The sequence below is a fragment of the Heptranchias perlo genome, chromosome 5 (genome assembly GCF_035084215.1).
Source record: "Heptranchias perlo isolate sHepPer1 chromosome 5, sHepPer1.hap1, whole genome shotgun sequence".
Taxonomy (NCBI): domain Eukaryota; kingdom Metazoa; phylum Chordata; class Chondrichthyes; order Hexanchiformes; family Hexanchidae; genus Heptranchias; species Heptranchias perlo.
In genome coordinates, this window is record NC_090329.1 from 44,965,370 (window position 1) to 44,982,069 (window position 16,700).

A 16,700-nucleotide genomic window follows, 5' to 3' on the forward strand; every position below is an offset into this window, starting at 1 on the left:
CTTTATTCTTGTGGAGCCAGGAGAAGCACGGAACCATAGAATATTCAATCAGCTTTGAGGATCATTCTTTACAACTGCCAATTACAATAATGCATAATAAATGACAAGCATTATTTTTAATAAGAAAATGAAAATACAGAAGCTCTCACAATTGTTGAATTTCAAATAGATTCCAAGTAGGTGGCCTAAAAATTTTGTTATAATATGATATTCTGCACAAAGAAGCATAAAATATTATTTTAAAGATATGTAAGAAGAGCAGAATTTAGTTACTAGGGTAGGGTTACTAGGTAAAGGAAAAGACAAAGGCTAATTGTGAGGTCTAAAACAGCACTTGGACCATTAGAGTAGAACAAGTGGGCAAAGGTTCAAACTAGTAAAAGGCAAATTTAGGAATGATGTTGGGACTTTCCTTCACATAAAGAGTGATCAATGCATGGAATGGACTTTCAGGGTGGGGCAGTGAAGGTAAAATCTCTGAATCATTTAAGAAACAGATAGTGATGGGGGGACTGTAGGGTATTTCTGGATGGATATAATAGGTTGAATGGTCTTTCTGTATATATCTCAACTACATCTACCTTGTGATCTTGAACTGCTGTTGAGTTATTTCATCAGAGTTTGATCAGGCTGTTGGGCCCATCGAGGGGATAAGTCGTTGAGAAGACGTGCTTCCTGTTAGATGCTGAAAATCACCTCTGTAAGCACAACCGTGTCAATATTTACACTTCTGAACCTCATTAGCTGAAAATCTGTGCCTGCTTTTTACCTGGTAAGAAGTCACTTTTGACTTTGTGGATGCCATTTCCAATATGAACAATGGGACCCCAGACAGCAGCGACCAACAGGTGAGGGGAGTGTTGCGAGTCTGAGGCCGAGTAATTGGACCACGACCACTATTTGGTGGGGGGGGGGTCGTAGTTTGCGCCCACCCCCCTATCTGAATGTTGAGGCCCATGGCCCCTGCCGGTGAAGCGTCAACCCCCCCCCCCCCCGGTGAAGAGCAGTCCAGGTTTAGGCCGCTGCTCGTGTTGTAGCAGCCCACAGGTAACTGGTGGGCCTGGGCCTGGGCTGGGGAATGGGTCGAGGGCGGGCGGCAGTGATCACAGGGGGTCGGAGACAGAGGGGGGAGATCGGGACCGGGACCGGGGATCAGGGGGGAGATCGGGACCGGGGATCAGGGGGGAGATCGGGACCGGGGATCAGGGGGGAGATCGGGACCGGGGATCAGGGGGGAGATCGGGACCGGGGATCAGGGGGGAGATCGGGACCGGGGATCAGGGGGGGGTCGGGGATCAGGGGGGAGATCGGGACCGGGGATCAGGGGGGAGATCGGGACCGGGGATCAGGGGGGGGTCGGGGATCAGGGGGGAGATCGGGACCGGGGATCAGGGGGGTCGGGTCGGGAGCAGAGGGGGGGAATTACAGGTCTCGGGAGTCTTAAGTCTGGGTATTGGGTTGTCAGTGACTCTGTTTGATTCATCATGAGGAATGAAAATATTTCCCCCCCAATGGTGGATGAGTAATACCATGTTATATAACTGCATTGTATTGAATGGACACTTGGAAAAAGTTTACAATTGTAACATTTTTGTAGAGTAAATAATTTATATGCCAACTGGCACAAGTCAAGCGACCATCTATATGGTTATATTAAAGAAAATGGGAATAACAGGAGAAAAGTTCAGCACAGGTACTAGAAAATTCTAGAAACTGCAAGGATTCGAACAAGACAATGAATAGACAACGATCCACAGGTTTTTATCCTGTCTGAAATGGGAATTGATAAGTGGAATGCATGAAAAGAATATGCTGCAAAGTACTGTTTAGCAAATGACTACACTTCACATTGTTTAAAAGGATAATAAATGTCAAGCATCGCTTTTTGGAAAATTTCTTTGAAGGTGGAAAAGTCAAGTAGTAGTTATGTTCATTAATATATAATTATGCACAAAAATTAAACTAAAGAAGGATTGATTAGAGTCTATTTTAATGGTAATTCTGTTTCTTCAGTTGTTTAGAAAGGCATGGAAGTTCCACAGGGTTCTCACAGTCTCCCACTGTACCTGCAGCAAGAGATTGGTGGAACGCCCAGAGAGATGCCACAAATGGGGGCTCCACCGATCTCCCACCAAAGTTACAAGAGCCTCCGTGAAATTTCAGGGCCATGACATCTACCTTTGGAATTTTTCAGGAAATGTCTGCTGAACTTTGAGAGTACCCATCGCTTAAAACTCTCTATAGATTCAAAATCTGGATGAAGTAGCATATGGGTTGGGGAGGAAGCTGTGACTAAAGTTTTATACAGTGTATAGATTTAACACCTATAGATTAACAATAGAGTCAACCTGATCCACCGAATGTGCCTAGGCAAATTGCATAGTGCAATGCAATGTAGTGTCACTGTTATGCCACTGTGTGTCTGGATGAAACCTAACTGCATATATTTTGAATGACCCAAGGTCTCTGGCTGATGTCTTCCTCCTATGTATTTTTATTTTTGGTAGGGGTTTTGAAGGGCCAGCATCTGTCCATTGTAGCAGATTTATTGTTAAATTTGTTTGGTGCAATGTGTGATGCTTGTATGGTGCAATGCTGAGATACCTTAGTGGAGGTGTTAAGTCATCTACAGTTCAACAATACAGTCATTGGATTGGGCCCAGACATCTTATTTTCAAAAAGTTGTGATAAGCTCTTTTTTTTTAGATCTTTTGTCTTCTTTATGGGCATCTTATCACTGATTATGATGGTATCTTGTGATAAACCTTGCACTGGACTAACATCTGTGAGATCAATTTTTGTCTTCACTACTCCCAGTGCAGAGCATGGTGCACTGGGAGTACATAGCAGGAATTTGGGTGTGTTTCCCATCCTTTATTTTATCTACTTTTGTTTTGGGTTAGCATTCAGAGATGTAGACACTTGACCCAGTGGATAACATCAGCAGCTGACGGAAGTTAGATTTCTTCATTGGTTCCAAACTAGAACTAATTGCCTGGAATTTCCACGGGGGATCTCCTGATCTCCCGATGTAACTTCAACGGAAGATCAGCAGAAACCCTGGAGAAATGGTGTGTACAGGTGCTTACGCTGATTCCCTGGGCATTCAAAGTTATGGCGGGAAATTAGGAGAATCCTCATGGAAATACTACCACAAACACTAGAGTCAGAATAGTTTATTTTGTGGCTTTCAACCTTCTTAAAGTCTGTTTTTTGAGTTATTGGTTCTAACAGCATTTCTCCTACTGAATTTCACTTAATAAGCACAGACAACAGAGTAATTATGAACTGAAGTTAAAATAATGGGAGCATAGCAAATGCACACTTTACAGAATGTACAGTATTGTTTGTTTGTATTTACTGTAGATGCAGAAATCAGATGGCCGAGTGCAGACTGTGTGGAATCCTCACTGCTGCTGAAATCAGACTTCCATGGGAGCACATCTGAAGGTTGATGCTCAGATTAGATGTTCCCAAGGAGGAGTGGCACTCACAAGAAATGCTGGTTAGCAAATTGTCTACAACATCTTCTACTCTGCATGCACAGTCACCTCTGGTGTACCCCAGGGGTCCACTCTTGCCATTCTTGGTTTCCCCCCCCCCACCGCTATTCATAAATGCTACTCCTTGGCACTATCATTAGGAAGCATGTGGTCAGCTTCCACGTGTTTCCCAGTGATATCCAACTCTACCTCGCTACTTCTCCACTGAACCATATGCTGTTGCTCCACTCTCCAACTATCTATCTTGCATCAAATTCTGAATGACCCAAAGTTACTTTCAGCTCAATGCCGGAAACCTGAGTTCCTTCATCACCTCGAGGCTGCATTTCTCTAATGCTGCCCAGCAAGCCTCCCTGTATCAACCCTTCATCAGCTGTGGCTCAGTCACTCCAGAGATGTGAACAAAAAATCTAGGCTGACACTCCAGTGCAGTACTGAGGGAATGCTGCACTGTCAGAGGTGCTGTCTTTTTGATAAGACATTAAACCGAGGCCCCAGCTGCCCTCTCAGGTGGACGTAAAAGATCCCATGGCACTATTTTTAAGAGGAGCAGAGGAGGTGTCCCCGGTATCCTGGTCAATGTTTATCCTCCAACTAACATCACTAAATCAGATTATCCAATCATTATAACATTGCTGTTTGTGGGACTTTGCTGTGCACAAATTGACTGCCACATTTCCTACATTACAATGGTGACTACAGTTCAAAAGTACTTAATTGGTTGTAAAGTGCTTTGGGACAGCCTGAGGATGTGAAAGGCATTATATAAATGTCAGTCTTTCTTGGGGATACCATTTTTTTTAATACCATGGCCAATGACACCAATTCTCTTCGCAACCAACCAGGCTGAGGAGCACAACAATGCTACATAACAACAGTCACCACACCTCAAAAATAATCCATTGATTATAAAGCGCTTTGGGATATCCTGAGGATGTGAAAGATGCTACAGAAATACAATTTTTTTCTTTCATTAAGGACCATGCCAAAACCACAATGTTCTTTGAGCAGTGTTTGAAGGCTTGAAACAAGAATTCTGTTGCCTATATTACTCAGAGGCATCTTACAGTATGCCCGGAGAAGATATCCAAGATAATGACGGTACACTCCACAGTACTGTAGTTGCGAGAAGTATTTTCTCCATGGGGTGAGGAGGGAGCTGAGGCTCTGACTGATGTGGAGAAGGTATTACTGCCAGGCAGCCAGCAACATCAGAGTATAATTGCATAATTGTTCAGCTGAACTCCAACATTGTTCACTGTTGAAATGTCCTGGGAACATTTGATGACTGTCCTTTCTGCTTGTGCTTTGCAGTGTTGATTTTGCCCTGCAGCTTACAGAAAAGATATATGTCCTCTGATGTATCTTGCTCTATTTGCATTGTTTAAATCCTTGTTAAGCAAAGAGAGGGGGGCAGAAATGTTTTATTCAATCAGGGCCAGTGTAATTGCTCCCACAGCATTGCCTTTCATAGGCTGAAGAAGAGGCCATAAACCTTTAAGAAAATCTTTTCACTTCCGTAGGCAGCATAGAGCCATCCCCATGCTTTGATAGATCTCGGAGCAAAACTCTGATCCCAGACTGATGCAATTCCCTAGAGGAGGTTGGGAACTCGTTTCTAAAATGTAAGTGACTCCGAGGCCAGAAGATCTGCCAGACTCAGGACCACATCTCCATGATGGGTGGAAGTCTTCACTGCAACCATCTGATTGCTTGGCAGTGCGCGCTCATAAGTTCCATGGCCGTACATGTACACAAAGATAAATCCATTATAAAGAATGATTTAGAGATTTTGGCTGCACATAATGCATAAAGGAAATCTTCCACCCCAATTGCTTTTAAGAGTGTAGCTATTTTGCTGTCTCTCAAGGTCAACATGTGCCTATTTTATCTTAGCCGCAAAAGGAGAAATCAACGTGTTACATCATATATGGTGACTACTGAGGATGTCCAGGTGCTAGTGTGTGTTAGAATGCGTTTAATATGAAGAATTACCCTGTGTTCATCTTCTGCAATGTGTACCTCTTCTTTTGGGTGTTCTTTAGCTCTTCCGCTGTGTAGGGTTGCCAACTCTGCTTTGGGTAACCTACAGTTTGCCACTTATAATTCCACACAAGCTAGCTGGCCGTCTCCAATTTTATCATTGCATTGTGCTCCCTATATGCTCAGCTGCCTCATGCAGGTTTTCATTAGCACTATTTGTTCACTTCACCATTAAAGATGAACTCCCCTTCTTTATATGGCATGCCTTTGAGATGACAGCTTTACTAATTTTTTTTCCCACTTAAGGCTTATGCTAGATGTCACTCTGATTCCTCTAACTCTATTAGCTGATCAAAACATAGCCCTCTCTGCATGATGTTTTACAGTACAGAGTGCAGACTCCATTGGAATCACTTACTTTCGTGACTTTCTGGATATCACTGAATTCCTTCCACAGGTCCTTTATTATTGTTGTTTCTGGCGCAGCACTGACACGTGGGTTACCTTCTCCCATGCATGAAGTCAGCAGGCCTTTGCTGAAGTGTAACTTGCCAAGGATCAGCAGCTGGTGAACCAGCATTTCATCAACAAGAACAGACACAACACGGTCACTGAACTACACCTTTCTCTGTGCTCCAATGATATTACACTATATTACTGCTAATAAGCTAATTCCTCTGCTTTTGGATTATTTGATGGCCAGGCCATTAACAGCTTGCAGGCTGTGCCCTCTGCTAGGGAATAGTTCAACTCCTTGTGACACTCACGTTAGCAGCCAAAAAGAAGCCAATCACCTAGTAAGTGCCTAAACAATCCAAATAGTTGAGATAACAACAGCTATGACTGCTGAAACAGCTGTACAGAGTGGAGGAATCAGATGTACCACGGCAGGCCCCATACCAGACATACCACGGCAGTCCCCGTACCAGACGTACACGGCAGTCCCCTTACCAGACATACCATGGCAGTTCCCATACCAGACATACCACAGCAATTCCCGTACCAGACATACCACAGCAATTCCCGTACCAGACATACCACGGCAGGCCCCATACCAGACGTACCACGGCAGTCCCCGTACCAAACGTACCATGGCAGGAACAGTACCAGACGTACCATGACAGGTCCTGACTCTGCGACATTTCTGTGGAAAAGGACATGTGCAGTCACTGGTAATTGCTTTTTAAAGTGTTTTACATTGCACGTCCCCTTTTCCACTGATATGTGGCATAGTCAGGAAGGGGTGACAAAAGGGCCGCAAACTTCGGGCAATTGCTTCCTTGATGAAGCACAGACTGTGCAGGCACAGCTCCTTCGACAGTGCCTCGAATAACATTCGCTCCTTGTACACTTTTTGTGAGGGGTAGTAGCGAGTTCGGCGCAGTCTCCAGTCATGGTGCCTCGCATGCCCCCTCCCACAACTCCTCTTCCAGGTCATCCATGATAATCAAGGGCAGGGGAATAGATGGATAGGCCATTGCAATCCTTTCACCTTCTTAATTGCCTTTAGACATTCTGGATGGCAGAACTGACAAGACTTTGAAAACTGATCGAATCAGAAAAGAAAATCTGAGAACAATTTCCAGACTGCAGAGATGAGGCTCCCCAGCTTCAATGGTCCCTTTGTGGTTCTCCCAGGCTGAAAGTTACGTGAGGGCCATAAGTCGCGTCAATATTCAGTCCAAATGGCTGGATTGGGAAAACGGGCATAAATCCAGGAAATTCGCTATCGCTATTGACCGCTGTACTGAGGTCACTCCAGAATGCTACAGAAATAAGCATGGCTGTGGAAGTCGTGCATGTGCAGTCAGGTAATTTCCACTTCTGGAAGTGCTTCTGCTGGCTCCACATCGAAACCGCGGGTTGCTGCCGGCCACTGCTCGCCGCCTCCTGATCTCCTTCCCCCCTGCCCCACGGACTCACCATGGGCGCCTGGTGCCGGCGCCTCCACTGGCCGACTTCAATCCTCTTCAGGACCGGTGAGACTGGCCCTCAACACGTGCCCTAATGACACAAGAGGACCAATTTCATGTGGTCCTCTTACGTGTCAGTTTGAGTGTGGCCGTCGCTGCCATCAATTGCCATCCCTATGACTTTAGTGCTCCCAGTGCTGAGCTTCGCATTCATTTTAATGGATGGAAAATCATTCGGTCGTGCTGGCCTCCTTATCCAAATTCCCGACTTGCACTCCATCACATGAAGTTCTGTGCTGGGAGCATTATATCGTGGAATTTACCCCATTGATAATTACACAACACTTGCTCTATTTGTAGGCAGCTGTTCATATCAATTACAATAATCATTCTTAGTCATTTTGTCCGTGAATCAGTTTACCACATGATTGTCTCGAGAACTGAATGTGTGCAAACTCTTTCACACTGACAGCATTTCTCCGGTTGTCAGAAGACCAGTCTGAAACTCAAACTTTCCCATGCTGACTGGTGGTTACCCTAATTTACCTGCAGAATGCTGCAGAAATCTGTCCTGCAGATGTGTAGAACTTGTGTACATGTATGGTCATGGAACTTGTGAGCACCCACTGCCACGCAATCTGGTGGCTGCCATGATGAAATGGCACCTGGCAACGTGTAATTACCCCAAATCTTCAAGGGAAATGTGCTGCAGGAATTGATTGCGTAGATTGTACTGGAGAGATTAAGGATTTTCCTCCAGCAGGGTTTCACTGCAGGAAGTGGGTCAGCTGGGGACGTCTTCCCACTGGTCCGACCCGCCATGACCTCGACCTGTTTTCCTGAGTCAGAGTCAATTACAGACACAGAGCAGCAGAATTTCTGCTGTGCAGAGGAAGTCTGCCACTGCCAGGAAGGGAAATGTCAGGGTGCTGCAGTGTGAGTCTCGCTGGTGGTGGAGAGGACCATTGGGGTGCGGAAAGGTCGCTTCAGGTGCCTGGAGAGGTCGGGGGGTGGGGGGGGGGGGGAGTGGGGGAAGATATTCTAATGCAATCCCGATAAAGCAGCAAAGATTGTATCGGTGCACACAGCACAATTTTGCCCTGTGGGAGTGGCTCAATCTGGACTTGTTAGATGAGTCCATAGAACCGAAGGATCCTGACCTGCATGCCCCCAGTCCCAGGAATGGTGGCATCTCGGTTGAATCGGCTCTCACAGCCGCTAGAGCAGCTGGTGGCACAGGTGCTCAGCCAGTGACAGCACCCACCCTCATAACTACCACCCCCCCACCCGTCAAACCTGCCGATACCAATGGCATAAGGATGTCTCAAACAGTCGTGTCGTGGACTGATCCGCGTGCGGGTGCGAATTCAAGGAACGACAGGCAACATAATGAAACAAATAGAGCTTTTATTCAGTACAAAATTGCAATTGGACTTACAGTTAGCAAACAATGTCAATGAACATCGTGCTGAAAACACAGCTTTATTAAACTTTTATCCAACCAATGACATCTGAAAAAGTTTTCGTAGTGGCATGTGAAGGTTTTTGGGGCTCGCCATTGGCTGTGCCACATGTAAGGTCCTTGATCCAGCACTGTGTTTGCTGCGACATATTAAAATAACTTTCCCAGGGAATTTTGGCATGAGTTCGCATCGGGAAAATCGGAGTGCGAATCAATGTAAATGAATGCGTAAGTCGCCGATTGCACCATTCCAGGAAATTTCCGGCAAGTATTACATCATTCACCTTGGATGCATTCACCTAGGCCTGCTGTGATATGTTCACCTCGTGATGGTGCAAAAGTCATGTCTCTAATGTAACTTGTAATAGCTACTTTATTTTATTATCTAAACTATCTGTAACTCTTACTTTTGACTTCTAATGTCGAATAACAGTAGACTTCAAAATGCCGGAAAATGAACCAAAAAAGTGTCAAAAATCAACATTTCCCAAAGGCTTGCCTGCAGATCCCCATAACCAATAAATCTTGTTTATTCAGAGCTGCCATCCACCTTCAGGAGTGTCTAAAACCACCTTGCAGAAAACATATTTGTGTACATTTATTTTTCCCTGCAATACAAGTGTTGGAATATCGGCTTTGACTGTAGTCTAAGTATCAGTTTAACTCAGGTGATAATGCTCTTACTTCTGAGGCAGAAGGTTGTAGGTTTAAGTTCAAACACAAGCTTGAGTATATCATGGACATTTTTCAGGATATTTGACCTTATTTCCACAGAAAGGATTTAAGTTACATTTAAATGTTAGATTTTTAACGTAAAGTGTATTCACAAGTCTTTTTAAAAAAGGATATGGAAGGTGGTAAAAATGCTAATAAGCTAAGCTTTGATATTGCTTTCCCAAAGACTGTAAACTGGAAGCAATCTGTTAGCCTGTCACAGTAAACGGTAAGCACTTTGCACCCAAGTCTTTGGTTCAGGGCCCACAGACCCATGGTGGTCTGTCAGGTTTTCCCTTCGAGCTGTAATCACAGGCCGCAATTTTAACCTAACCCGCCCGTCGGGAAACTGATGTGATTGGGTGCAACGCTGATTTTACACCCCGCCCAAGTCAATGGGGAGTAATATTGGGCGGGGTGTAAAATCGGTGCTCCATCCGATCCCGTGGGTTCCCTGCCTGGACAGATCGGTTAAAATGACCCCATGAGATGCGGATCGAAATGTGGATGTAAATTCCATGCAATAAAAACAGAAACTAACTTATTCAGTCACCATGGGCTCAATTTTAAAAGGGCGGGGGGGTGCGAATCAGTGGGCGAACCCGACTTGTAAAAACTTACCTTTCCCCACGCGATCGCGACTTAATTGGTGGCCATTAATCTTGTTTCCGGGTTTGCCTTCCGAAAGCTGCGCAGTGGGCGGACTGCACACCCGCATGACAGGCTGTCAGCTGCAGCGTCTACATTTAAAGGGCCATTGCTCCAATGAATTTTGTTGGAGCAAAAAACAAGTAGACCCAATGGAGCAGCACAGGGGCAAGGCTGCTCCAAGATTCAGTGATGCCTCACTGCAGCTGCTACTGGCCGGGGTGAGGAGGAGGAGGGAACTATTTTACCCGGTCGACAGGAGGAAGAACCACGTCTCTGCCACCAAGAAGGCCTGGCTCGAGGTGGCAAAAGAGGTCACCAGCAGCAGCAACATATCCCGCACCTGGATCCAGTGCAGGAAGCGTTTCAGTGACCTAGGTCAGCAAAAGTGAGTACATTTACTGATTCTCCTGCATTCATGGTGCACATAAACCCCCGCCCCCCTTCACCTCAACTCTTTCTGCGCAGCCAACACTACATCACATCACTCCTCACACCCACTTAAGGCTCATCCTCAACTTACCTGCACTTCCTGAGCACTTCCTCACCTCTCCATTTGTGACCCCACCACTACCACTCACCCCAATTCTAAGCTAATGTGATGTCTCTGTCTCATGCTCACCCTCTAATGCACCTCTTTCATGGTCAGCCTCACCCAAAGCAATGCATTCATCGGCTGACTACTTCACCATCACTCACTCACATCTGTACTTTCTCCCCTTCTAGGAGAAGACAGCACAAAATGCGTGCGAGGGGGCGAGGATTGAAGGGGGGGCCACAACAAATAGTGGTCCTCACAGAGACACGGAGGAGGAGGCCCTGCATATCAGCCGCATCCTCAAGTGCCTGTCCGTCGGGGACGCCAAGACTGGCACTCCACAAACATCTGGTGACACAACTTTAACATTCATCATGCACAACATGAATTGATGTTAACAATGCTTGGCATGTTGAACACCTCAGTATGCTCATCGCAACATGACACATCTGTGATGAAACTTAATATTGCCTTCTGTTCTTTTACAGGCCCTTCAACGATCGCAGTGACGGCAGAGGACGATTCCTCAGAGGCAGTGCACCGTCACACCTTAGTGAGCCATCCACCAGCGCAGAAACTCAAACCCCGGTGGGTCCTACTAGTCAGTTAGTTGGCACCTGGTGAGTCACCACACACATGTGAGCACGAGCAGACATTGGTGGCAGGGGCAGCTGTTCAGAGTACGTGTCACTGGGCGCACTCCTCTCCAGGCTCTGCTCAGCTGGACGCGGATGCTGAACCCCTGGGGCCATCCTTTAAAAGGAGAGTGATCGAGGGTCAGCAGCACATTTGCGAGGTACTGGAACAGAAACTACGCGCACTCTCCACAATAGCCCAGAAGATGGAGGAGTCCAACTCCTGCATTAGTGGAATGGTGGCACAGGTACAGGAGGGAATCTCTGAGATAGTGTCACAGGGAATTGTGGAAATCTCTGAGATAGTGTCACAGGTAAGTGCTGGAATGTCTGCGATGGAGAGAAGGCTAGCCTCCATTGAGCTTCAAGCATGGCTCACAAATGAGCCCGTTCAGTCCCTGACAATGGCCGTTCGGACTCAAGGTGCACAATATTCTGTCGCCTTAAACAGGCAGACAGAAACATTACAACTGGGCTTCTAAGGCATCATACATTTCCTCCAAACTGTTCTCCAGCAGGGTAGAAGCAGTGATATGGGTCTGGTCCAGGAGTGGGATAATGGCAAAAGGGGACATGGAAGTGGGGACGCCACTCAAAGCGCTCCCATGTCTCACCCATTGCCCCCCTCTCAAACAGTACCCGCAATGCTGCCTCCTCTCCAGGTGACCGAGTCTGACCCCACACAGGTGTAGGTGGAGCAGTCTTTGGAGGGGCCCTCACAGGCTCCAAAACCCAGAGGGCACAGACTGAAAGCATCTAAGCAGTCCGACCATGGACATGAGCAACCTGCCACTACCTCTGCTGCAGCCACAAGGGATGCAACAGTTAGAAGCGGTAGGAAGAGAAAGGCCAAGGATTTGTGATTACGAAGGGTATACACAAGGCTATCTGACAGACTGTCATGTTTTTCATTTATATTTGATTTATGTTATATTCACATTAGATGTTACCTTCCCACCACTACTGCCACGTCTTGCTCACTCTTGACTGACTTTTGTGATAGCGCCCTTTCATGAGCTTCACCACGAACGGCGACACTTGATGCCACCCAGTGGGTTATTTTACAGTGGGTGTATGTGTAGTTGCAGGTCTGTTTTGTGCGGGGGGTGGGGGGGCGGTGTTGGCGTTGGCGCTGCTCTTTCCAGGTGGTGTGAGGACTGGACTCTTCTCGCTTTCTGATCTTACGAGAACCGTTCACATATGAGTGACTTCCTGGGCTCATGTGCAGCCAGGTGAGCTGCTGCTCTTCGCATGGGTTCATCCTCCTCCTCCTCTTCTGCTCCTCCTCAATGTGGATGGTGGATGAGGGCATGGGGCTCCTCAACTGGTACCCTTCTTTGGAGCACCATACTGTGCAGACACAACACACTACTATAATGCGACCCACTCTCGCTGTTGCGTATTGAAGCGTATTACAGAACACTCAAGGCACTGAAATGGCATCTTGAGCAGCCCTATCGCATGTTCAATTATAGACCTGGTGGCGATGTGGCTGTTGTTGTATCGACACTGTTGCTTGCTGATGGGGTCCCTCACAGGTGTCATGAGCCATGTGTGCAGGGGGTATCCCTTGTCCCCAAGGAGCCAGCCCTTGAGGGTGTTCAGTGCGTGGAAGAGGCCCGGGATGTTGGATTCCCTCAGAATGAATGAACCATGGCGGCTGCCAGGGAATCTGGCGCACACATGAAGACATCTTTTGAGGTAGTCACAAACGAGCTGAGTGTTGATGGAGCGATAGCCCTTTCTGTTGATGAACAGTCCTGGCTTGTGTGGAGGTGCTCGGATTGCTATATGCGTGCAATCGATTGCACCCTGTACCCGTGGGAAGCCAGCCACAGGGTGGAATCCCACTGCCCTCTCCGTCTGGCTGAGGTCGACCATGGGGAAGCTGACATCTTGCGAGGCCCTGCGAAACAAGCATTCGGTGACCTGCCTTATGCGCTTGGGTGCAGACGACTGAGAGATCCCGGCGATGTCACCAGTGGCGCCCTGGAATTATCCGGAGGCGAAGAAGTTGAGGGCAGTGGTCACTTTAGCAATGATTAATGAGATGCCACCAGGCCCAGCTGGGAGCAGCTTGACATGAAGGAGGCTGCAGATGTCTGCGACCACCTGGTGACTCACTCTCAGCCCCCGTATACACTACTCCTCAGAGAGGTCCAGGAAGCTGAGCCTCGGTCTGTAGACCCTCTGATGAGGGTAGTGCCTCCTGCAATGTCCTCCTCTGCTCTTGTGCAGGTGCCTCTGGTGCAGAACTATGTTGAGGGCAGGGGGAGGATGGTGATGTTCCTTTTCCTCAGATGTAGTGGTGAATGCAGCCATGGCACCCCCAATCCTGATGGTATCAGTTTGAGGGGGTCCGGAAAATTGGTAAATATGCGTAAACAGAACAATTCTGAGTGGAAACCAAGAATGTTCAGTCCAAACACAAAGATCTCCCAGCCAAAGGTTTGTCTGAGAGAACTGAGTGCCCTGCTGCAATAACTCACCTTTTATCCCCATCTGTCAAACAGGCATTTAAATGTCCAAAGGCTGCCGGCTGAAACACGACTCCTTCACCATGGCGTGTTACACACAGCACGGGAAACACGCTGAGGCAGCATTGAAATTGCTTGCCTTCATTGTAAATTGCATGTATTCATTTTTAAATTACTTCAACTAGTTCAACTGCTGCTTTAAATATCGTCCCGCCGACTTTAATTTCCGGCGGGACTTCCGGGTTCAGGAACAGCACGTGCACCCAGATGACTCTGGGTTGTGATCATTCTTCAGCGGGTTGGAGCCGGGATTTCTCCCCGCTCCAAAAAAACACGATTTTCTTTGCTCCCCCTGCCCTCAATATACCTGGACTTTGCTTTTAAAATTGAGCCCCATAAATCAGTGTTTCTGCTCACAAGCTTATATTCGGGCTTTTATTCTGAACTTTTTTTTAAGATTTGTCAGCTTTTTCTCGGGGCGGGGCGGGGGGGCGCGGCGGGGAGGCTGTGGAAGCATTTTTGAAGCTTCTCTGATTTACTAGGTTAGCGTGTCTGTGTATTGAGGAAATGATGGTGCCTGCCTTGCTGATTTCCATTCCTTATTTGTCTTCTTCCTTTTAGCCAGCAGGAGAGGAAGGAGTAAGAGTTCCTTCTTGAAGATTCTACCAATCAGCTCCGTCTGTTTCCTCTGATGTCCCCCCACTCCTCCCCCCTCACAAGTGGCTTCTTTCCACTGCTGGCAAGCTGCATGCTTTGAGATTCTCGTGCCAGGCTATGTTTTTTTTCGAAGTGTTGCAACAGTGAATGTAATAATCCATGAAAGCAAGATAATTAGATTGCAACTCATCTATGAATAATGCATGGTTCATCTTCGCTGAACTTAAGGTTTAAAACAGTTTTGATGCAGTCATCCTGACATTAAGATTTTAAAATATGTCATGCTGCAGGCAGGTATGAATGGTACACAGCTAATGTCACCGCAGCAATGAATTCTTAATATTAAAGGTCAGTTCCTGTAATTTTCTTGTCAAAGTCTATTAGGATTGCAACAGTTACACTTGTTTTCTTTTTTTTGCAATTTAATGATCATTTATAAAATGTTTATCAGTTAATGCATATTATATGAGGTACTTTTTATTTTGTCTGCTTATTTAACAATATACCTGATGTAATACTAGGATCATAAACAACAGACATCATTACACAGCTTTCAGGGTGACACCACTAATGGAAATGTTATTAAATGTTATGACAATCTGTGAAGTGCTTAGGATAAAACAGACTAAATATAACAAACACTAGACAGATCAATTTCATGTCACTGGAAGTAGACCTGCCCCATTTTGGCAGCTGTTCTCATACTTGTTTATTTTTTGTAGAGTGATATCCATCTAGAGGAAGACAATCAAGAGAATAGCTTGTATTTTGCCCAAAGTCTACATTGAACTGGGAGTCCCCGATACCCTGAAGTGTCCAGGTATTTCTGCAGGAGCTGAAGCATCCTTTCTTTTTCTAGTAGGTCCATGGTGTGAGTCTTATGTTTGTGTACTGGTTCTACTGTGAAGGTCCTGGTCCTCTGTTTGGCTGGTTCAAACATTTGACTCCACTTGTGCAGGTTCCTTGTTGGTGACATGAGTCTAGATTTCCTGATCAGAATGTAAGTGGGGTGGTGATAAGAATGGCACCTGGCTGACCAGTAGTGCATTGCCTCCACGTGTATGCTCAGAATTAACATCATTTGAATACTCTGAGTGAGCTCCTAGCATGAAAAATGCCTGTGATTGAGAGGTTTCCTATTTTTTTTGGGGGGGGGGGGGTGGAAAATTGCAAGCTTCTGCAGGACATAAAGCTGTAGCTGCTTAAAGAGGCAGACACCATGGTTTGGCAAATTTGGAACACAGCAAACTTGTATAAAAAAGGTCTGTAAGGAGGGCAGGCAATGGCCTATTTCTCAGATAGAGCCATTGAATTTCGACTAGAAGAAATGAAATGGAGGAGGGGTATCTCAGTGAGCACTGCAGGCCCCAGGAGAGAGAACCCAAGGGGATTGGGAGGAGGTTGACACCAATGTGAATGCCATGAGCAACACCCCATATATGTGGACGTAAGGTAGGAAGAAGTTTAATGACCTTACCTTAGGAGAACACAATATTACTTTCTATTATAAGCATATAAGTGTTATTACAACCATTATTGGCTGTGTGCTTGCACTTGAATATAATGGCGTGTCATCTTGACAATTGGATCTTCTCACTTCTTCTACTCTGCTGGCAGGAGAAGACCACTGAGAAAAAACAACAGAGAAAGAACAATTGCAGAAGAGGACGTCGATCGGAGGTTGAATTTTCTTGTGCCCTAGGCCGAGGCAATCAGCATTCCCAAGGTGCACAGCAGAATCTCAAGTCTGTCCTCACCAACCCACTCCCCCCCACCCCCACCCCCACCGATTGCACTACTCCCAGGATTTTGTGCGGCTTCTCCATAAGGGAAAACTGGGTCTTCATCTGTAGTAGGCGTGGGCCTAATGTTATATTAGAATGAAGCAGGAGGGGGTGTTCCTGCTTCATTTTCCTTAGGATCTCTTCATTTAGCACCCCAAGGCAGGCTGCCTATGAAAACCTGGTGCTCTGGTTTGCATTCAAAATCCCACTGACCATACAGTCTGCGATAGCCCCATTAGCAATCTGAAGAAGTGGAAGCGAGTGACGTTTTTTGGAACACCTGCTCACCCCAGGATGATTTGGGGCACATGGGGCTTTCTGGCTGCTGATCTCATTAGCAATCAGCAGGCCCCAATTGCAATGGGTTAGAGCCTGAAGCTGCACTG

At 46.5% G+C, this 16,700-nt stretch overlaps 1 long non-coding RNA gene across 2 annotated transcripts; it reads left to right on the top strand.

Moving 5' to 3' along the window:
• The first annotated feature begins 659 nt into the window (after positions 1–659).
• On the top strand, positions 660–14,926 carry LOC137321363 (uncharacterized). 2 transcript variants are annotated; one of them, XR_010962793.1, is made up of 3 exons: positions 660–848; positions 3,367–3,505; positions 14,495–14,926. It is a non-coding gene; the product is annotated as an uncharacterized lncRNA (long non-coding RNA). The 2 variants fall into 2 exon arrangements; XR_010962794.1 differs by lacking the exon at positions 660–848 and adding an exon at positions 982–1,047.
• The last annotated feature ends 1,774 nt before the right edge of the window (positions 14,927–16,700 follow it).